The sequence below is a fragment of the Delphinapterus leucas genome, chromosome 12 (genome assembly GCF_059928025.1).
Source record: "Delphinapterus leucas isolate spDelLeu-1000000601 "Yukka" chromosome 12, BTC_Dleu_Yukka2, whole genome shotgun sequence".
Lineage (NCBI taxonomy): Eukaryota > Metazoa > Chordata > Mammalia > Artiodactyla > Monodontidae > Delphinapterus > Delphinapterus leucas.
In genome coordinates, this window is record NC_143140.1 from 78,755,724 (window position 1) to 78,764,594 (window position 8,871).

The following is an 8,871-nucleotide window of genomic DNA, read 5'->3' on the forward strand; positions in this document are numbered from 1 at the left end:
CTTCAAAGAAATCTGCCCTTACCTAGAAATTCCATAAGGAACTAGGAGATACATAGACATAAGTCCCTGTAAAGATACATAATTTATCATTTTGTTCTTACTTATCATCTAGTATTTTCTTCATGGAATTTCCATTTTAATGGACACCCTAAGTATTTTGTCAAAAAAATTTAAACACTTTTTTTCCATTAATCTCACAGAACTTCTTGGAGAACATAATTCTAAAGATCTTCTATTTCGATGTCTTCAGAAAAAGTCTACTTTTGCTTTTATATTTTATAAATCTTTCATGGTGACTTTTGTAAATTATTCCCACTTTCCTTCTACCAATCCAAAGCATAATCTTTCAGAATTTTCTGGAAAAAAATATTTGCCTTAAGTCATTTTCCATTATTTCTAGGTATAGAATTAAATTAATGCAATAAAATTTAAAGAAGAAACTCTTCCATTCATGTACCTCTTATACTCATTTCTTTTATTTCCTTTGTACCTGAAATTTATGTCCTTTTGTGCTCACAGTGACTTGTAAATCGTCTTTTCCCATCTACACCACTGAACTCAGGCCCTGGAAAAAGGTTTTTGAGTCCTGATTTCCTTTCCTGCAGCATTTTCAGGGCGGTAGGTTATGCTAAGGTAATTTCAATTAGAATGTAAATTGGGTAATCTGGAATTCTATCAAGTATAGTCATTCTTTCCTCTTCTCTCTAATATCAAGTTTAGTACCTCTTTCACTAGCACAATAACTGATGCTCATCATTATAATCCCAAGGTACCACGCTGTCCTCTGAATCAAGAAGGTTTCCAGTATAGTTTTATTAGGTGTACTCATCCTTTAAAAATGTATAATCTTATGTAATAAAGTTTTTTGTTAGTCATATTATTTGATTAACTAACTCAATTCTTTCTTTGCTTTATGCAGGATAACAGAAAGACTGTCAAACTTCTAAGTTTGTTTGTTGGATTGTTTCAGGTTTCCATTTCCTATGCGTAAATCCTCTCTTGCATTGTATTCTGGGTTTTTTTTTCTAAGTCAAGGTTTGGTTAAAGTGAATCCTCTGCCAGCTCTGCACATGCACTGGAGCAGCTCCATGCTGCTGAAGGATAGCATACAATCCTGCTGACTGGCCTCATTCAGTTTATGACCATAAGCTGCAAATACGACCCCAGGGTTACCGGCATCCCTGCTCTAGTCGATTCAGTCTCCCACTCCCTAGGATGGCTGTTTCTACACCACCTCATACTTGCATGGCTTCCTCCTCTTTCTCATCAGATGACCTTGCCTTCGGTCATCAATCAGAACAGAACTTCCACATCCTGCCGTCCCCACATCTACTCATCTACCTGTGTCTGTCCCCACAGACTTGCTCTCCCACCTGTTAGAAACGAAACGAACCAGCTGGGCTCCTACCCAAGGCCAGAGCCTCCATGCATGCCCCCATTCCATCCCCTCCCAGCCGCCCAGGGGCTCTGTTCCTGCATCACCTGTTCCCACCTCTTCCTGGATCCTTCCCTTCTGCAGCCCCACATACAGAAATTTCTCTTGTTACTAAAAAAAGACCCTTCCTTTACCACGTACCATTCTCTAGCCCTCACCCCATTTTTCTGATCCCTTATGGCTACACTCCCTGTACTGTCACCTCCACTTTCTCCCCTCAGTCTCTCTTGAGCCCACCCCTGGGCTGAGACTGTTCTGGGCAAGGCCAGAAACTGACCTCCCTGCTCTCGATCCAAAGTCAGTCTGGATCCCTCGGCAGCAATGGACACAGTTGCTCGTTGCCTTCTTGGAGTGGCTTTATTCACAGGTCCCGTCCCCACCTCACGGCTTGATCCTTCTGCTTCTCTCCTGTGCTTCTTCAGAGTGCCTTCCAGATGCTCCATGTCGCGGTGCCCTAAATTTTCATTGCTTGCCTGCTTTAATCTAATCTCACTTCATCCTGTGACTTTAAATACCAACTACATGCTGAAATGGCCAAGCTTATACTTCTGCCCTACTGTTCTCCCCTAGCTGCAGACGCCCCTTGACGACTCCACTTAGATAACTTTTAGGCGTCTGAAACTTGATATGTCTGAATGGGGACTCTTGCTTCCTTTCTATCCCCACTCCCCAAATCACTCCTGTCTCTCCATTATAATAGAATATGGCGACCCCGTCCCTCAGTTGCTCATGCCAAACATTTAGGAGTCAACCTTGGTTTCTCTCTTTTTCACAGTCCACACCCAGCAAGCTCTACTAGTGTAATGGCATTCTTTGGGGATATGGCAGGGTTAAGTTCCAGACCACCACAATAAAGCGAATATCAAAATAAAGGGAGTCACACGAATTTTGGGGTTTCCCAGTGTATATAACAGTTTTGTTTACACTACACTGTAGTCTGTTAAGTGAGCAATAGCATTGTGTCTTTAAAAACAATGTACATATCTTAATTAAAAGATAATGCTGTTGGAGAAATGGTACTGATAGACTTATTCAGAGCAGGGTTGCCACAGACCTTCAATTTGTAAAAAACGCAGTATCTGTGAAACTCAGTAAATAAGACGAAGCACAGTAAAGCGAGGTATGCCTGTATCAGACATTCTGAATGCTTCTCACCACGTTTGCCACTATAGGTGCCAAGTCCAAGGCCTTGCTAGACCTACTAAAGTAGCTTTCTAAGTGGTCTCACTGCTTCTACGCTTGGTCCCTGTGGTCTCTCCTCCATGAAGCAGCCAGAATAGTCCTGTTAAATTACGAATTAGCTCACGTTCCCCTGCCAGGAATCTGAAGAGGTGGTTTTCTATCACACTTGGAACAAGCTCCAACGCCCTCAAGGTGATTCGGTCCTGCCCCCCTCTCTGATTCCAATTGTTCCAACTCTCCCTCACTCTTACTTTTCTCCAAAACACAGGCCTTCTTACTTCTCCCCAAATGCACCACGCTTGGTGCTGCCTCAGTACCTTTGCATTTGCTGTTCCCTCTACCCAGAACATTCCTTCCCCCAGGTATTTCATGACATTTATTCTTCCTTTTAGACTTTATTTTTCTTAATATTTTTTATCTTCATCTGAAATGATACAGTTATTTATTTAAGCCCTATGAGGAAAGAAACTGTCTCTCTTGGGCACTGCTGTATCTCCACTCTTAGAACAGTACTTGAAATATGACAGGCACTCAATAAATATTAAATGACAAAGAACTAATCAGTGACATACGCTATTTTCCAATTTTTTGGTTCTGTTTCCACCCTACTAACGCAATAGCCATTGATCATATTCTTTATATAGATATTTTTTTCACAGTTCTAGTTCTAGCCATCTGCAACTCTGGCCTCTACATAATCTCTCTGATCTCTGTCATTGGCAATCTCACCTCCTGTTCTAATTACGGTAGGCCACCTTGTGCCCATCTACAGGGTTGCAAGCCATCCCACAGAACAATGTGGAGTTCGCATCGCCTATATATTTGTTTAACTTGTTATTACGAAAATTTGAAAACAGGTACAATAGTAAAGAAAATAATATAATGAACCCTATTTAATATAACCCAGCTTCAATAATTAACTCAAGGTTAGGCTTGTTTCGTGTATTACTACCTCTTACTTCTCCAAATTACTCTGGAGCAAATCCCAGGCATTATATATTTCACCTGCAAAAATTGCATCTCTATGGAATTGCTACATTAAAAAAAAAAAGAAAGAAAACACACATAACTACAATATTGGTATCACCCCCCCCAGATGATCAATTTCTTAATATCAACAAATATTTAGTCAGTATTTACATTTTTCTCATTTTCTTATAACAGTATTTAACAATGTCTGTTCAAATCAGGTTCCAGGAAAAGTCCATATTTTAAAATTGTTTGATCTGCCTTTTGTTTCTCTTGTCAAAGTCTCTGTCTCCCAATTCCTCTCCGCACCCACACCCTGACTTTGCCATTTTTGTTCAAGAAAAATGGTGCTTTTCTTGTAATCTCATTTAGTCTGGATTTTGCTGATTGCATCTCCCACATGTTCATCTGTTGTATTCCCTATAAATTGGCAGTTTCTCATAGAACTTTGTTCAGTCAGGTTCAATATAACTTTTAGCAAGACTTCTTCATAGGTAGTGTCTACTTCCAATGGAAGTAATAATAATGTCTGGATGTCTCTCTTTTAGTGATGCTGTCAGCCATTGACATACTACTAAGATCAGCGGTTATCAAACTTTTTGCCTTATGAGTACATTACACTCAAAAATTATTGAGGATTCCGCAGAGCTTTTGCTTTTGTGGATTTTATCTACTGGTATGTACTATATTAAAAATTAAAACTGAGAAAACTTTAAAATATTTATTTGTTTAAAATAACAATAATAAAACATTATATGTTAACATAAATAGCATATTTTATGGGAGAAACTATATTTTCCAAAATAAAAAATTCACAAGAAGAAGAGAATTGTTTTACATTTTTACAAGTCTCTTTACCGTCTGGTTTAATGGAATAGAAGAGCACTGGATTTTTCTTTCTGCTTCTGTATTCAATCTGTTGCAATATGTTGCTTTAATTGAAGTGCATAAAAAATCCATCTTCACAAAGATGTGTTGTTAGAAGTGGAAGAATTATTTTAATACCCTTTTCAGATAACTGTAGATATTCTCCTTGGACACTATACAGAACCTTGATGAATGGTAGTTTTCTAAAGGTTAGTTGTAGTGTGAAATCTAAAATCATGTCAGTGGACTTTTCCTATTCAATTAAGAATAGGCTTATCTTCCTCTTTGAATGGATCTCTCACCAGGCATGATTTTGTGACAATATTTGGAAAATATACTGATATGTGTAGAACTTCCAAATGTGGACATATTTCATTATTCAATATCAAAAAACCACATTTATTAATAACCATTGGTTATTTTTTAAAAATCTGTAGGTGTTGGGAAGCTGTCAAGCTCATGGTGGCAAACTCAAGTTTTCCCAAATTCAGATTTTTATCGGAAAATTGGAATTTTACCACTGGCAACAGATATTGTCAGTTGTTTACTTGACGTGTCAGTGTCACTTCATTCCTTTTCAGGAAAATACCTGCCAAATGCCCAACTCTGAATAACCATAATTTTTCTGTCAATCATTCCTTGAAGTGAAAATTATGTTCCGTGGAAAAAGCAGTTAGTTCAGGGGCAACTCAATCACACAAGTGATTTTTAAGGAGATGACCACCAGAGGTCAGTAGTCAGCATAAGGGCTTTATGTGTATTTCTACCTTCTTTTAACATGGAAAAAAATTTTTTTTTTTTGTAATCGGTCAAGATTTAATACAATTAATTACTTTTACTGCTTCATTAGGAAATTCTGAGGTGAAGTTGGCTTGTTTTTGTCTTGCAGTGTGTGTTGGTAGAAATACAACGGCTGCTAGTAAGACAGTTTGTGCCACCGCCTTGACAGGTATTGAGGCCCCAGCAGTTTTGCCCACCATTACTTTTGTACCATTATTGTAAAAGTTAACACAGGGGAAAAGGCCAATAATGTCTTCATAGTGCCATGAATATAATATTGAACTTGTGGTCTCCGTAAAAGCTTCTTAGGGATTCCTATTTTGAAGTCTACTGGTAGATATATTACCTTAATAGGAGTCGCATTAGTGACATTTTAATTTTCATAGCTGGGATGCTTCTATGAAGAAATTTCTCCTCATCAATGATTTTGTTTCCTGAGTTAAAAATCATATAGGAAAAGCAGGAAAAGTGCTTGATTCATTCTCTTTAGTTACCAGTCTTTAAAATAATGAAGTGGTTCTCTAATATCCTCTAAAGGTTACCAAGTAGGGTCTTATTAAAATATCATAGGAACTTATGAGTTTAGACATATTTGATCAGTTTTCATTCATTACACTTATGATCCTAATTGATAATGCTCAAATTATTCCATCTTTGTCTGGTGGGAACTTGTTCAGGTTGGTGCCTGAGCCCTTTGGCATGCCTAGCAGTCTTTGATAGATACCTTGTCTTCTGCTATGACAACATTTCCCAGACTAATCTTGTTCATTTCCTTCTCCAAACCTGGAACCGGGCATTTTTTTAAGGAAGTAGTTCCCTTTAGTGGGAAATAGTATTTGAGATCAGAATTTGGGTTCTAGAGGTCTCATTACTATTGGGTCAATCATTTTTTCTGAACCTTTTTGTAGACAAAGCTAAGAAAAGGTGTTTTTTTAAGATAAAATATATTATGAGTTCATATTATTTCAAATTAAAATTTAGGACTACGGAGTTTTATTTTTAACTCATTGATCTTACAACTCTAGCTCCTTTTCAATCGTGCTTTCAAAAATCTTGGATCTCAACACCACCAACAATTATTATTTGATTTATACCACATTATACATGTAACAATGTCTTCGTAATCATCCAAATACTATTAACAACAGTCTCATTAGTAAACAAATAGTTTACTATTTGTTGTTGCTGTTCTTTTTTCCTTAGGGTGATCCCATTGGGTTTGTATGGTCAAATTGCCCTTTTAAGTCCCTTAGATAGCTCTTCTCTGTGAGGTTATGCCACTACAGGGCAAATAGGTTTCTTTGTTTTGTTTTATTTCTAATTTGGGGAGGTTGATTTTAAAATTTAATTTAATTTTATGATTATTTAAAACTTTTTCATTGTTCCACAGCCAAATCGACAAAAAATGTTTAAAAAAAAAAAAAGTCTAGGTCCTAGCCCCATCTCTTCCACCCTATGCCATCTATCTCTTTTTGAATAATCATTTCTCAGATTGTAGGACATATATTCACACCTCCTCCTCCTTAAATTAAGTATAGAATACTAAATGTAAGTATTGAATACTTTCCTCCATCTTGCTTTTTTTTTCAAATAGTGGTATAGCCTGGAGCTCACTCCATGCTCATGTACAGAGGGAGTCCCCATTCCTTTTAACAGTTGCCAAGTACTTCACTGTGTCGTTTAACCAGAGCTTACTCCATCAGTCCCTTACTGATGGACATTTGGGCTGGTGCTAATATTTAGCTATTACAAAAAGAACTGTGATTAACAGTCTTATGCATACTTAAACAGTTTAAAAAAATTTTTGCTAGTATATCTTTGCAATAGATTCACAGAAGTGGGAATGCGAAATTGAAGGATAAATGAACATGAAACTTGCTGGCTATCACCAAATCCCCCTCCATAGGTGTTATGCTGATTATTTGTTCATTTTTTCTCATCTCTCTACCCACCATTTCATCCTCCACTTTGAGATGCAGGTGCTGGGACTCAGCACTCCACCTTTCTGCTTTACCAGCTGGCTTTCTGCCAAGTTCTGGCAAAAGTGTGCTAGACGTAGGCTGCAAAGCAGGAAAAAGAATGAGGGACTTGCTGCTTTCTGCTTTGTTCCCTCTTCCTGTCAGAGTCACCCCTACAGTGGTGTTTCATCCAGTAGGGACAGGTTACGGTTTCCAGTTTTCTACACTCTTAGAACGCTCCCTAAGATTTCAGCCCCAGCTAGTAAGCAGCCTTCCTTAGAAACCTCAGCTCTGCAGGGGGACCTCCTTGGAACTCCTGAGGTACCTCTACCAGCCAGATGGTGTTCCTTCCTCAGAAGTCTGACCCCAGCTCCATGGGGTCCTTCCTCCTAACCAATCAGGCAGCACACCTTTCTCAGAATTCTGGGTCCCCGCTCAGCAGGGCTTCTTCTTGAAGTTTTTATATTCTAATAATTCCAACCTCTTTCCTTTGTTCCCTCAATTTTTAAGGATAAATAGCTACTTCCTTAAGTTACTACATCTGGTATACTGCAGGGTTTACTTTTTGTCTTTTAGATTCAATACTTGGTTAAATTCTCTTTCAATTAAATAGATACTGTGAGTTTTATTTTTCTGAGTCTGAGCAACACAGAGGTTGTACCATTTTGCCTTTTTATTCTCAATTTTGAGAATGTTTGTTTCTCTGCAGTCTTGCCAACTGAGTTTGTTGCTAAACTTCTGTTTTTTGCTAATCTGATAGGTAAGTTGTCGTCTCTAAGTATATTTTGAAAGTGCATTTCTTTTACCTTGAGGAAGGTAGAGAATGGTTTCAGATGAATATCCATTTGCATTTTTACTGGGAACTCTGGCCAATTTTCGTTTAGGTCTATTGCCTTTTTCCTTTTCTATTTTGAGATGCTTTTTTTGGTATTAGCTTTTCCAATCCTTGATTGCCACGTAAGTTCTAAATGTTTTCCCAGAGGGTGTCATTTGCCTTTTTACTTTGCTAATGGCAGTTTCAATTTTAATTTTATTTGTTTGCCATGCAAAGGCTTTTTATATTTATGTAATCAAAGGCATCAATCTTTTTTCCCATTGCTTCTAGAAGTGGATTCAAAATGAAGAAAGTCTTCCCTACTCCCAAGTTACAGAGGAATATACCCATATTTTCTTTTAGTATGTATATTGTTTCACCTTTATCTTTAAATTGTTGATCCATATGGAATTTATCCTGATGTACAGTATAAGGAATGTATCATTTATACTTTTTCTGAGCAGGTCCCTGAAGACCCCACTCTCCTTGCTCATGAAACCAGCAAGTCCTCGGAAGTCAGGACACATTGGCAGAGAGCATGCTGCCAAGACCATGGCCATGGTCCAAGCTGTGAGGGTCTGGGCTCACTCGGACAAGACAGATGAACAACCCCAAGAGTCTGAAATTTGGCTTTGGTGAAACTGATAGGCTGAAAAGTTTTAAAGATATATTCAAAACATCTACTATTCCCAGGTTTGTCCAATACACTTCTAGGAACAGGGCTTTGCTGGTTTAAGAATCTGGTGCTGCACTCAGATAGGATGTTAACACACCCATAAATGAGGTCTGAGTTTGCATATGTACATCCAAAGTGACCTCAAAGGTCACAGACAGCCCACCTGCCTCTCTCTAGAGCTGGAAAAGGA